At 39.4% G+C, this 14,834-nt stretch overlaps 1 pseudogene; it reads left to right on the plus strand.

The window, feature by feature from the left end:
- Nucleotides 1-12,005: 12,005 nt before the first annotated feature.
- On the plus strand, nucleotides 12,006-12,563 carry LOC123247717 (annotated as a pseudogene).
- Nucleotides 12,564-14,834: the final 2,271 nt, after the last annotated feature.

Raw genomic sequence — 14,834 nt, forward strand, 5'->3', positions numbered from 1 at the left:
GCAGCTCCCATGAGTATGATTATCATTTCTATATAGATAATTCATATATCTATATACATATTGAGCCCTAGCATTTACCTCAAACTTCAGGCCTTTATCACCAACTGTCTTTTTTTTTTTTTAACTCTTACCTTCTATCTTAGTTTCAATTCTAAGACAGCAGGGCAAGGGCTAGGCAATGGGGTGAAGTGACTTGCCCAGGGTCACACAGCTAAGAAGTGTCTGAGGTCAGATTTGAACCCAGGACCTCCTGTCTCTAGACCTGGCTCTGTGTCTATGGAAGCACCTCACTGTCCCTGCTGATAGCTCTCTTTAATTATTTGAAGGGCTGAACTGGGGAAGAAGAATTAGACTTGTTCTACTTGACCCTATAGTCTAGCAGACCCTTGTTTGTGTTATGGACTTTGACAGTCTGATGATGACATCTATGGATCTCTTCTAAGAATCATTTTTTTAAATGCATAAAACAACTAAATTCCTTGCCTCAAGACTCCATTCTAATCTATTCTTTGTTAGTTGCCAAAGTGATTTTTTCTCTTTTTTTTCTTTCTTTTCTTTTTTTAAACCTTTACCTTCTGCCTTAGAATCAATACTGTGTGTTGGTTCCAAGACAGAAGAGCAGTAAAGGCTAGGCAATAGGGGTTAAGTGACTTGCCCAGGGTCACCCAGCTAGGAAGTATCTGAGGCCAAATTTCAACCCAGGACCTCTCATCTCTAGGCCTGGCTGTCTATCCATGGAGCCACCCAGCTGCTCCCTGATTTTTTTCAAAAACATAGCTCTGATCAAAGTTCTTGACCCCACCCCCTCTCACCCACCCAATGATCTCCAGTGGCTCCCGAATGAATCCAGGATCAAACAGAAACTCTCTGCTTGGCATTTAAAGCTTTTCCAGACACTGACTTCTTCTCGATCTTGGACACACATAACCCTCTAACTCCTGTCTCAACGCCTTTGGCCTGGCTGTCTCCCAGGCCTGGAATACTCTGCCCCCTCACCTCCGCTTCTTAGCTTTCCTGTCTTCCTTCAAGTCAGCTCAAATCTCACCTTCTGCAGGAGGCCTTCCTGATTCTCCCCAGCTGCTGATGTCTTTCCCTCTCCGATTACCTTCCATCTAGTCTGAATATATCTTGTGATTACTTAGTTATTTACATGTTGTTTCCCTTGTTAGAATGTAAGATCCTTGAGAGTAGAAACTTTTTTGGTGAGGGAGAGGACCTCTTTGTTCCCTTGGGGCTTAGCACATATTAAACATTTAATAAATGCTTGTTGACTGACTAATGAATTCTACTCACACAGATACTTTCGTACTAATAATTAATCTTCCTGCCTCAAATCTTTCACCACTTCTGTTCATCCTGCATATAGCTGCTAAGGTGATTCTCTCCAAGTACAGATCTGACCATGTCACTCCTTTACTTTTATAAACTCTAATGGCTCCCTGTTACCTCTGGGAGAAAACAGAAATTCTTCTGTTTAGTTTCCTTCTTCCCTCCCTCTCTTTTTCCTTCCTTCCTTCCTTCCTTCCTTCCTTCCTTCCTTCCTTCCTCTTTCTCTCTCTCCTTCTATCTTAGAATCAACCTTGTATATTGGTTCCAAGGCAAAAGAGTGGTAAGAGCTAGGCAATGGAGGTTAAGTGACTTGCCCAGGGTCACCCAACTAAGAAGTATCTGAGGCCAGATACTTCTGTCTCTAGACCTGGCTCTCTATCCACTGAGCCACCTACCTGCCCCCCTCTCCACATACTTTAAAACCTGACTCTGTTTTCTTGTTGTTCCTTAACAGAACAATCCATTTCCTGACTCTAGACATTTTCATTGGCTATTTTCCATATCTGGAATTGTCTCCCTCCTTGTTGATGCCTTTTGGCTTCCATCAGGAGGCCTTCCTTCCTTCATCTTCAGCAAGAAGCATTTCTCAGTTCCCTTTTACCTAATGACTTCCCTTTGAGGTTAGCTCTGACTTATCCTGTATATATCTGAGGCAGCCATGGCTCAGTGGTTAAGAAGACTGGGCTTGGAGTCAGGTTAGACCTGAGTTCAGATCCAATCTCAGATACTTCTTACCTGAGTGACCCTGGGCAAATCCCTTAACCTCTGATTGCCTGAGCACTGGGAGAAGGAAATGGCAAACTTCTACAGTGTCCTTGCCAAGAAAACCCCATGGATAGAAGAGTTGGACATGATAATTGGACAACAAATATATCTTGTTTGTGTATAGTTGAATATTGCCTCTCTAATTAGACTATGAGTTTCCTGAGAGCTAAGATTATTTTTCTGCCTTTTTATTTGTAATAATAATATTTATATAGCACGTACTATGTACCAGGCACTATGCTAAGTGCTTTACAATTATTATCTTGTTTGAATCTCACAACCCTGGGAGGTGGACAACATTATTGTCCCCATTTTATAGATGAGGAAAATAAGACAAAGAAAGGTTGAGTAATTTGCTCAGGTTCACACGTTCATAGGAGTCTAAGATCAGAATTAGTCGGGAATTCCTGACTTCAGGCACCATGCTATATCCACTGTGCCACTTGCTACCCCTGGCACATAATAGATAATAAATGCTCGGAGACTTGACAAACATTTATTAAATAAATACCTACTATGTGCAAAGCCCTGGGATAGGCACTGGAGAAACAAAAATAAAATATAGTCCCTGTGCTCTAGGAACTTACATTCTGCTTGGACAAAAGGGATAAATCAATACAAAATACACACAAAGTAGTTTCTTCTGGGGGGTTATATGGGAAGGGCCCCAAGAGCTAGGAAAGGCCTGATATAGAAGAATACATTTGAACTGAGTTGGAAAGGGAGCTAGACATTCTAAGATGCTAAAATGAGGAAGGAAATCATTCCAGGCAGGGAGGATCCAGCAAGTGCTATGAGAAACTTAAGGAGGGAAAGATCATTTTGTCTTGGAGGGAGTGGGAAAGAGGGTGGAAGAAGGGCAACTAGACCACAGACGGCTTCATAGCCTTAGTATCTGAGTTGGGCCTTGAAGGAATGAAAAGATTAATAAAACTAATAGCTCTAGAATTTTATGGTTTACCAACTACTTTATCTATATCCCTTGATTCTTACAGTAGCCCTCGGAGGTAGGTACTATTATTTCATTGCTGTTGTTCTTTCATTTCAGTCACATTTGACTCTTCGTGACCCCATTTTTTGGGGTTTTCTTGGCAAAGATCCTGGGTGCTTTGCCATTTCCTTCTCCAACTCATTTGATAGTTGAGGAAACTGAGGCCAACAGGGTTAATGACTTGACCAGGGATACATAGGTAATATCTGAGGCTGGATTTGAACTCAGATCCTTCTGACTCCAGGCTCTATACACTGTTCCACCTAGCTGACCTGCTGTTATTTTACAGATGAGGAAAAAGACCAAGAATGTGATTTGCCCAGGGTCACATAGATAGAAAGTGTTTGAAGCTGGATTTAAAACTCTTTTCTTTTATGATCAATCCATTGCTCTATCCACTATGGCACCTGGTTGTCTCACCAAACAAAGATGGGGAATCCATTTCAGGCATGAAATCTTTGAGGTTCATTTTGCACAAACACACACACAAGGCCCAAAGAGGGTAGCGTCAGAACCAGAAACAGAGAGTAATTCAACTTAACTATGAACAGGGAATAGTATAAGAAAAGAATAGGAAGAAAGCCATGTTATGGATGGTCTGAAATGCCAGTCAGTGGTTCAACCCATGAGCCTTGGAGGATTTCAAGGAGATTCAGAATCCTGGATGGAAACTAGAAAGCCGAGGTAAGGAAGGAAAAGAAAAAAAAGAAGAGAAGGCAGAATTAGTGGATGGAGAATAGGAATGGGGCAAGCCAAAAGCACAGGGGTCCCCAGAGTTTCAGGTGCCTGACATTGAGATGGCCCTCATCCTTCTTTGTTTCAGAATCTTCCCAGATCATAGAAGGCCAAAACTTTTTACAGAAACCATAGAGAATAATTCTCTCTCCTGTCTAGGAAGAGCATCTTTCATCTTGGCCACTTTGAAAATATCTGTTAGTGGGGCAGCTAGGTGGCTGATTGAGAGCCAGACCTGGATGTCCTAGGTCCAAATTTGGCCTCAAGATACTTCCTAGCTATGCGACCTTGGGCAAGTCACTTAGCTCCCATTGCCTAGCTTTCACCTCTCTTCTGGTTTGGAACCAATGCACAGTCTTGATTCTAAGACAAAAGATAAAAAGAAAGAAAGAAAGAAAGAAAGAAAGAAAGAAAGAAAGAAAAAGGAAGGAAGGAAGGAAGAAAACAAGAGGAAAGAAAATGCCTGTTAGTAAGAGAAAGCAAGTGAGAGAATGTAACATCATTAGCATCCAGTCCCTTATCTAGAAAAACAATTCAAGCACAAGATTCTGGATCAATGTTTCTACCTCCATATAAGGACAGAACTTTTTCGGGGGAGATTTGGGCGGGGAATGGTGGAGGTAGGAGATGTGGGTAGTGGTTTGGCAGCATTGTTTCTATGATTAGAGCTTGGGCCCAGCTGAGGGGCACAGGGAAGTCATTTTAGCAAAGACATCCCTAGGGAGATAAGAAGGAAGCTCAAGGCAAATGATACTGATGGGAGATTCCCCCCAGCCTCATATAGCTACACAGGTGAAATATGATTTAGATGAACACTAAAAAGATCCTTATGTGGCACCCCACCAAGGTAGGCTTGGCCATCTCCAGAAGTGCCCTTATCTGACAGCATGTGCTCTGTCTGTGTAGGAAGATGTGACTTAATTGGCTGAGAGATTTCCTAGAGACAGACTATGAGGAGAGAGATGAACAGTCTTTAAATGATGAATAAGATGTCCCCAGAACATGTTGGAAGGGGCCAACACTCATCTATCCCTCGATTCTCCACACCTAAAACTCCAGAGTGTACTAAGAGTGGAATTCTCTGATGAGATTGTTTTCTCCAAGATTGAGTTGAAATTTCATCTCATTCTCAGGCTGCAGAACTGCACTTCCTCCTCTTCCCCCCATTTGACTAATCTGTACAGCTTCCCCAATCACTCTTGCACTGCTTACTTTAAGAGATATGTTTGTCCACATCTGTGACAGCCTTTTGAATAATAAGCATAACAAGCATTTAATAGGAGGGAAGTTAAATTTGTTTAGTTTAAACTGATTTGCCTCCAGATGTGAGTTAGAATTATTCTACTAGAGTGAATAGGAAAAGTATCTTTTATCCTGGCCTCTACCCCACCCCAAATTGTATCCCAAACTGAAAATATATGGTGTGAAATAGATTTAAGTCTATACTCAAGTCCCGTGCCCTACTTGGAGATAGGAGAATGATTGCTCCCTTCCTCCCCACAACAAAGGTGAAACTCTAAGATGTTGGATGTTCCAGTGATATCTATAAATCCTTGTCGCAGGGGTACTTTTTAATCTATAAATACTTATTATGCACTCCATATGTGTTATACTTCCTTAACAAGATCAAGAATACAACTATAATAGTTACAAGTCTTGCCAGAAGCTATGTTACCAATGGAAAAGAAACAGTGTAAGAAAATTACTGGGTTTACTGCCTGTCTTCTTCCCTAAAAAAAACTAGAATCCTTTCTATACAGCCCACCAACCTAGAGATTGCTTAATACCTTGGAGCTACAAGGTCTGCCATTGATTGACAGATACTCCTCCTCCTTTGGCCAAAACCTCTAAGCCTTCCCATCAATATATTTTATTTAATTATAGTTTCTCATTTTTATTTTTCAAGTAACAAGCACTTTTTAAAAAACCCTTACTTTCCAACTTGGAATCAACACTAAGTATTGGTTCCAAGGCAGAAGAGCAGTAAGGGCTAGGCAATTGGATTTAAGTGATCTGCTCAAGGTCACCCAGTTAGGATGTGTCTGAGGCCATACTTGAACCCATCTCTAGTTCTAGTTCTCAATCCACCTAGCTGCTCTTAACAAATGTTTTTTTTTTTAAATTAATCTGTCCCTTTCACTATCCCCACCCCACCCCCATCCCCACCTTTGAGCAAATTTTAAAACAACAACAAACCTAAAAAAACAAAATAAAACAAATTCCTCAATATATATCTACAAAGTCCAGCAAGTTCCATCTATTAGCTGTGGCTGAAAAATGTATGCCTCTTTCTGAATTTTAAATTCATCACTTCTCTTTCAGGAGGTATGATTGCAGCAATCAATTTTCAAGTCTTTTACCTATCAGTATTCCTTTTTTTCTCTGAATGCACATCAAAGCATACTATTTTTCAATTTAGTTTATTTGTGTTTTTATTTTGGGGTTGTGGTTTTATATGGTTATTCTCTCACAACAATGACCAATCAAATCACTTACCATCTCAGAGATGGGGGAGAGAAAAGAGAGAGAGAAAATCTGTATCTTAAAAATTTTTGAAAACATGTTGAATATTGTCATTACACATACTTGGGAAAATGAAGTACAGGTATCCCTTCCACATCGTGAGGATTAGGGAGTGTAGAGCCCCCATGATCTGGAAAATCTGTGTAAATTTTTTTGGTTCTCCCTTTGTAATAGATGTTATGTAGAGATGGAAGCCTGAAAGTTCTCTTTTCCTTTTATGGGGTGTTTACAGTGCCTTATTATAACATTCGAGTTAAGTATTTGGTCATAATCTATTTTATGCATTTCTGAGTAATTGTATATATAAAATATGTTATATATATAATATCCATATTTATATATAATATATATAAAATATATATATATATAATTCCTCCCTACAGATACTCTTTCTCCACCTAGATAGGCCGCTTCTCCTACTCTAGCTGGGTGTCATCATCAGGACAAAACACCGGGTCAATTAAGCTTTGAAATATCACAGGCAGCAGGACAAGAGCTATAGAACTAGAAAAGAGCCATTGTTCTCCCAAGTATCCAAAAAAAGGGAAGAAGATAGATGCTACAAACTATAAGCCAGTGAGCTTGACTTTGACTCCAACAAGAAGTGTGGAATATGATAACCAAGGGATTTATGGGTATTTAGAAAGAGGAGACATCATCACTAAAAGCAAATTTGGCTTCCTCCAAAACAAGTCATGTCATGCCAGACTAACCTCATTTTGGTTTTGGACCAGATAACTGGACTCATAGATCAGGGGAATATCATAATAATGGACTTAGATTTGAGCAAAACATTTAACAAAAGTCTTTCATGCCATCATAGTGGACAAGACAGAAAGACATGGACTAAGAAACATGACTCTATAAAGGCAGTGTGGGACAGTGGAAAGAGGGCTAGATTGACCTCCATAACACCTCACTAAACCCCCATCCTCAGATGCTCTACTCATTCACCCCTTAAGACAACACCTCCCCACTCTACAGCCCTATATACACATATACAGCACAGTTCACTAACTTGCCTCCCTGGCTTCCCTCTAAAGTTCCTCATCCAACCATAGATTTGGAAATGGAAGAAACTTTAGAGGCAACTAGGTCCGGGTCTCTCATTTTACAGATGAAGAAATTGAGGTCCAGAGATATTAAATGGCTTTCCCAGGATTATATAGCTAGTAAGTGTCTGGAGCTGGATTCAAACTCAAGTCTTTCTGAGTCCAAGGACAACATTATATCCACTATGCTACCTAGGAAATCTAGGAAAAACCTAGGAAATCTTCATAAATACAGGATTGAAAAAGACTAACTAGAGAAAAGTTCTTGTAAGAAACTTTGGGGATTTTTAGTATCTATAAGCTCAATACAAAACAGTAATGTGGCATAGAGTCAAAAAAGCAAACTTTGAGGCTACATATATTAAGAGAAATATAATATTCAGAATATGGGAAAGATGAAGAGGAGGAGGAGGAGGAGGAAGAGAAGGAGAAGAAGGAGGAAGAGGAGGAGAAACAGGAAGAGAGGAAGAGAAAGAAACAAAGAAAGAAGGAAGGAAGGAAGGAAGGAAGGAAGGAAGGAAGGAAGGAAGGAAGGAAGGAAGGAAGGAAAGAAGGAAAGAAGGAAAGAAGGAAAGAAGAAGAGTTTGATGGAAAAACTAGTTTCTGCTCTACTGTTACCTGGTGTTTTGTTTTCAGTTTGGGGATATTACGTTTTGTGTGTGTGGTGGGGTGGGAATTGATAATTTTTTTTTTATCCAAAGGAAAACAATCAGATTTATGAGAAGATTGGGGAACATGCTATAAGAAAAATTTGCAAAAGGAACTAAGGCTATTTAGGCCAGAGAAGAGAAGGTTGAGGGAGGATTGCTCCGTAGTAGTCTTTAAGAATCTGAAAGGCTATTACAGAGAGGAAAGTCTAGCCTGGGAAGAACTAGGAGCAATAGTAAAACTTGAAGAAACCCCAAAGTAAGGGAAAATTTTCTCATAATTGGAATTAGAGCTATAAGAAAGTTCAGAGAACATGGAATTCAACTACCTCATTTTACAGGATAAGGAAACTGAGGCCCAGAAAGATTAAGTGACTTGCTGTAGATCACAGAATCAAATATTTCCATCTGCGTTCACTGACCCCAAATCCAATGTTCTTTCTACTATATTGACACCTTCACTACCAACTAATTCAATTTTATCTAATCCAATCCAACTATCAATCCACAATGTAATAAAAGCAACCATTTAATAAGTGTCTAATATGTGCTATGGATACATAGACAAAAGTGAAAGAATCCCTGCTCTCAAAGAGCTTGTTTTCTAGAGGAGGATATTACATGTAAACAGGTACATATACATATATGTATATAATCTATGTGTATGCATACATATGTGTGATTATGTGTGGGTATGTATAGATATATAATATAGATGTGTGTGTTCTTAACTTGCAGCCCATGATGGGGTTTTTCTTTGTAATCTTAGGAATTTTTTTGTGCATTTAGAAATATTCTTCAGCATAAGCTCTATCAGATTGCCAAAGAGATCCATGATACAAAGATGGTTAAAAACCCTAGGGAGGGGGCAGCTGGGTGGCTCAGAGGACTGAGAGCCAGGCCTAGAGACAGGAGGTCCTGGATTCAAATCTGACCTCAGATACTTCCCAGCTCTGTGGCCCTGGGCAAGTCACTTAACTCCCATTGCCTACCCTTATTGCTCTTCTACCTTGGAACCAATACACAGTATTGTCTCCAAGACGGAAGGTAAGAGTTTAAAAAAAAAAAAAAGAACCCTGGGGAGGAGGTAACAGAAGTTAAAAGAGGGACTTCAAAAGGAGTCGCAGTGATGACTATTTGCTGGGCATGAGGGAGAGGGAATTGGCCCATAGAAGTCTTTCCCAGCTCCTTAAATTCTTATTAAATCCTTAAATTAAATTATGCTGCTTTAATTTTCAAATTACTTTACCTGAGAGCCTCTTGTTTACATATTACACCATGATCCTTTTTATTAGTTATTTTCAAACATGTCTTATTAGAGTGCAAACTCCCTCAGAGCAGAGCTGTGAGCATAGCTCTTTGTATTCTGAATGCCTGGCATATTTCCTAGTAGGTGACGCAGCCTGGAGGCTGAGTTCAAATCTGACCTCAGACACTTACTCCAGATGGGATCACGAAGAGTTGGACATAACTGAAATGACTGAGCATCATAAGGGTCGACTGTGCAGAACTACAAGGCTAGGATCCTGTGGGGAAATAAGGTCAAAGTAGACTTGTTCTTTTCCTTCTGAGAGTTTTATAGTTTAAAAGGGAAAGAACACAGCAACGCAGATAACTATAAAATGCAATATTACATGATAAGTACATTAGATGTGATGACAAAGCCATAGTTAAAAAGGCTGAAGACTAAGTATGTCACCATCCTCCTGCCTCAGAAGTGACTAACTTAAAATGCTAAAAGAGACCTGACCTGATCAATGTAGGAATTTATTTTGTTGGACTATGTCATAATAAGAATTCTTCCTTCCTTTCTTTCTTCCTCCTTCTCTTTTCTTCTTTCTTTCTTTCTCTTTCTTCTTCTTCTTCTTCTTCTTCTTCTTCTTCTTCTTCTTCTTCTTCTTCTTCTTCTTCTTCTTCTCTCTCTCTTTCTCTCTCTCTCTCCCTCTCTCCCTCCCTCCCTCTTTCTCTTCCTTCCTTCATCCCTCCCTCTCTCTCTTTTTTCTTTCTTCTCTTCTTCTTCTGTTCCTCCTTTCTCAGTGAGGAGCAATGGGAAGGATTGATTATAAATGCTTGTAAAATAAGTAGATTTTTTAAAAAATACATTACAACCAAGATTAGAAGAGAAGCAACAAACTGAGAAAAATTATAAATCAATTTTCTCTGTTAAAGATCTTATTTATCAAATATATAAAAAACTAAGTCAAATTTATAAAAATTCAACTTATTCCCCAATTGATAAAAATCAGAGGATATGAATAGGCAGTTTTCAGATAAAGAAATCAAAACTATCACTAATCATATGCAAAAATGTTCTAAATCTTTCTCAATTAGAGACATGCAAATCAAAACAACTCTGAGATACCATCTCACACCTATTGGATTAGCTGATATGACAGTAAAGGAAAATGATAAATGTTGGAGGGGATGTGGCAAAATCAGGACACTAATGCATTGCTGGTGGAGTTGTGAATTGGTCCAACCATTTTGGAAGGCAATTTGGAACTATGCCCAAAGGACTATAAAATAATGTATACCTTTTGATACAGTAATACCACTACTAGGTCTGTATCTCAAAGAGATTTTTTTTTAAGTGGGAAAGGATATGTTTGTTCAAAAATATTTATAGCTGCTCTCTTTGAGGTGGCAAAGAATTGGAAACTAAAGTGATGTCCCTCAATTGGGGAATGGGTAAACAAATTATGGTGTATGATGGTGTTGGAATACTATTATGCTGTAAGGAATGATAAACAGGATGATTTCAGAAAGAGCTGGAAAGACCTTCATGAACTGATGCGGAGTGAAATAAGCAGAACCAGGAGAACATTGTACACACTAAAAGCAATATTGTATGATGATCAACTGTGAAAGATTTAGCTACTTTCAGCAATACAATGAGACAGGACAATCTGAAGGACTTCTGACAAAGAATGCTATCCACCTCCAAAGAAAGAACTGTTGGAGTAAGAATGTAGATGGAAGCATATGATTTATCACTTGTTTATTTGGGTTTATGTTTTGGGATTTGGGTTTTATAAGATTATTCACTTACAAAAATGAATAATATGGCAATATGTTTTGTGTGATATAATCCAGGCTGAATTGCTTGCCATCTCTGGGAGAGGAAAGGGAAGAAGGGAAGGAGACAAGCTGGATTATTATAACATGTGGAAATGTGTTATTAAAATAAAAATAAATAAAATTGTTCTTTCAAAAAAGTGCATTAGAGTTACAAATCAAAGTCTGAAATGGTTTTTATAAATTGGGGGATCAGGGAATATTTCATGGAAGAGGTAGATTTGAAGTGGCCTTAAAGGATGGTTAAAGATTCAGCTGGCAAAGAGGGGAAAAGAGAACATTTCAGGAGTAGGGACTACTTCACTTCTTGTCTGAGAAAAAACATGGAAGTAAGGGGATGATGGGCAGGAGGAGACAGCTTTGGGGTCATCCAGTTTGGCTGGAAGTTAGAGTACATGGAGAAAAGTAATATGAGATTAAGCTTGGAAATGTAGTGTGGCTCTTTGGAGGGAGGGCCTTGAATGCCAGGCCAAGGATTTTGACCTTTTCTTGGTAGGCATTTCAATGAAACATGACCCATACTTTGCAGTCTTGGCATTATCAAGAGATTTGCCACGCGCCTTGTAAGATGATGCTTTGAAGTAAATATTATAATATTATAAATCTTTACACTTTCTGGTAGCTAGGGAGCACAGCAAATAGACTGCCAGACCTGGACACAGAAAGAACTGAGTTCAAATACAGCCTTAGATGCTTGCTAGCCATGACCCTGGGCAAGTCTCTTAACCCTGTTTGCCTCAGTTTCCTGATCTGTAAAATGAACTAAACAAGTAAATGAGAAATCACTCCAGTATCTTTGCCAAGAAAACCCCAAATGGGGAAATCTTTGGAAGGGGCTACTGCCTTTTTCTGAGCTCTCAACACCCAGGATCCCAGACCACAACAGTCATGGTAAATTTAATTTAGGCTGTGTATGACTACTTGGTTCATACACTGGTATCAATAGGATTTGCCATTGGCTATTACCTAAGCAAGAAGAGTAGTGAAAAATTAACTGCTCTCTAAAACAAGAGCATGTTATTTCTTTTATTTTTTTTTAAACTCTTACCTTTGATCTTAGAATCAATATTGAATGGTAAGGGCTAGGCAATGGGGGTTAAATGACTTGCTCAGGGTCACACAGCTAGGAAGTCTAATAGAAGACTAGATTTGAACTCAGGACTTCCTAACTCTGAGCTTGGTTCTCTAACCACTGAGCAACCTAGCTATCCCACAAGAGCATCTTATTTAAAAGGGAACTAAAACCCAGTGAAGAAGTTGCCTGGAAATAAAGGCTTTGACTGAGTTGAAAAATTTTCACATTGAATAAAAATACTTTATAAAAGAAGAAAAAAAAAAAAGAACGAAGCCCTAAATGGGGTTGAGAAGTCAGATACAACTGAAAATGACTGAACAACAATCACACTCTCAATTCTGTCTTTGAAACCTCAGCCAGCACCTAGCACAGTGCCTCGTGCATCATCCACGCTTACTAAATGTTTATTATATTGGATTGGATATGTAAGAAAGAGGAAAAGTTCATATGAAAAAAAATATGGAAAACATAAAAGGAAGCAAAAGTGTGTCTGTAGCCCTGAAATAGGAACAGCAACTAATTCTACCATCACAGCTGATCCTCTGATGTAGGGGAAGGAGGGCTGGAATTGGAGGCAGGACACCGGAGTTCAAGTCACCACCAAAGCCTGTTTCCTCAAAAGGAAGATGAAGGAGAGGGTTAGGCTAAAGCATCTCTAAAGTGTGGCATTGTATGGTTTCAGGATTCCATCAATGGCATATCAGCCATCTTCAGATAAAAGTCTGATGATCATGAGCAGGTTCTGATTTGTTGGGTTCTGATCCATTCTTTGTATCTGCCTTCTCACAAGCATGGTCAAGCGCCCAACCAGAGATGAAGGTAATAGTCTGAGTTTCTATAAGCTTTACAACTGGAAAGATTACTCATTATTGGCAGTTGGGTGGCTCAGTGGATTGAGAGCCAGGTTTAGAGACGGGAGGTCCTAGGTTCAAATGTGGCCTCAGACACTTCCCAGCTGTGTGACCCTGGGCAAGTGGCTTAACCCCCATTGCCTAGCCCTTACCGCTCTTCTGCCATGGAACCAACATACAGTATTGATTCTAAGATGGAAAGTGATAGTTTTATTTTTATTTTTTTATTTTTTAAACCCTTAACTTCTGTGTATTGGCTCCTAGGTGGAGCCCTGAAAGTGATGGTTTTAAATAAAAAATTTAATGCCTCACAAAAATATTGTGTTATTTGATCCAGCTAGATGGAGCAGTGGTTGGTGCATAGGACTTGGAATCTGAGACAGCTGAGTTCTGGTCCCTTTGTAGACACTTATTAGCCATGGGACCACGGGCAAGTCATTTAAAAAAATCTTTCTGCCTCAGCATCCACATCTACAAAATGGGGATAATAATAGTACCTACCTTCCAGGGTTATCATGAGAATCAGATTTAGAGTCTTCAGGGACCTTTTCCAAAGGGGTTAGAGGCATGGTACCCCAATAAATCTGGAACATTCTCATAAATTTTTTTTTGCCTTCCCTCCCTTTGTACCAAAGAAGAAGTCTCAATTTTTTCTTTTTCCTTTAGGGGTGTTTATATTACCCTATATGTATCTTCTAGGAAGTACTAACCTTTTTAAGACATCTCTATATTTCTAGTCTTTGCATTTCATCTGCTGGCTTTCCCATTCTTTTTGCAATCTTTAACCTTTTACTTATTTTAACTTAAAAAAAGAAATTATATATGATGATTTTAAAAGACAAAATATGTTATACAATACTTTACATACATTTTATGCATTTCTGAGTTTCTAAACCTTTTCGCTGTTGGTTGCTGGCCTTTGCATGCCATCTGTGGCTTCTATAATGCCCCCCAAATTTCCATTTAATTTCTTATACCAATCCATGCTATATCGAACCTACAATGGGGAAAGTCACGATGTGGAAAGGATACCTGTATGTCTAAAGCATTTTGTAAACCTTGAAGTGCTATTTGTTGTTATTCAGTTGTTTCAGTCCTGTCTGACTCTTTGTGACCCTTTTGGGGGGTTTCTTGGCAGAGGTACTAGAATGGTTTGCCATTTCCTTCTGCAGCTCATTTTACAGATGAGGAAACTGAGGCAAACAGGGTTAAGTGACTTATCCAGGGTCACACAACTAATAAGTATCTGAGGCTGAATTTGAACTCAGAAAGATGAGTCTTCCTGATTCAACACCTGTACTCAAGCCACTATGCCTCCTAGCTGCCCCTAAAGCACAATTAACATGTCCGGTATTATCCTGACAATGACCCTGTGAAGTAGGAACGGTTATAATCAGCATTTTACAGAAGTCACCTGAGAGTTCAGGTAAATGACTTGTCCAGGCTGACATAGCTAGTAAGTGTCTGAGACGGGATTTGATCCCAATTTGTCTAGATTCCAAACCTAGTGTTTCTCCATTACCCCACACCTCCTCTATCTAGAATTAGCAACAGAAAAGTATTTAGCAAGTGACTGCAACCCCTGGAGATCTGGGGAAATGACTGCCTCTCCCCTAGCCTTATGAACATCCCAGAAATGGTGCCCCAGTGTGTGGAGGTTCTCTGGTCCTGGAGAATGGTCAGCTACTTGCCCTGAGCAGACCTGTCTACACTGCTCTACCCTAATTGATTCATCTCTTGACCTTGGTTCCTTTGGGCATTCTCATGCCTTCCCTGCCCTGGGTGCCAGAC

This window comes from Gracilinanus agilis, chromosome 4 (assembly GCF_016433145.1).
Source record: "Gracilinanus agilis isolate LMUSP501 chromosome 4, AgileGrace, whole genome shotgun sequence".
In the NCBI taxonomy this organism is placed as follows: Eukaryota; Metazoa; Chordata; class Mammalia; order Didelphimorphia; family Didelphidae; genus Gracilinanus; species Gracilinanus agilis.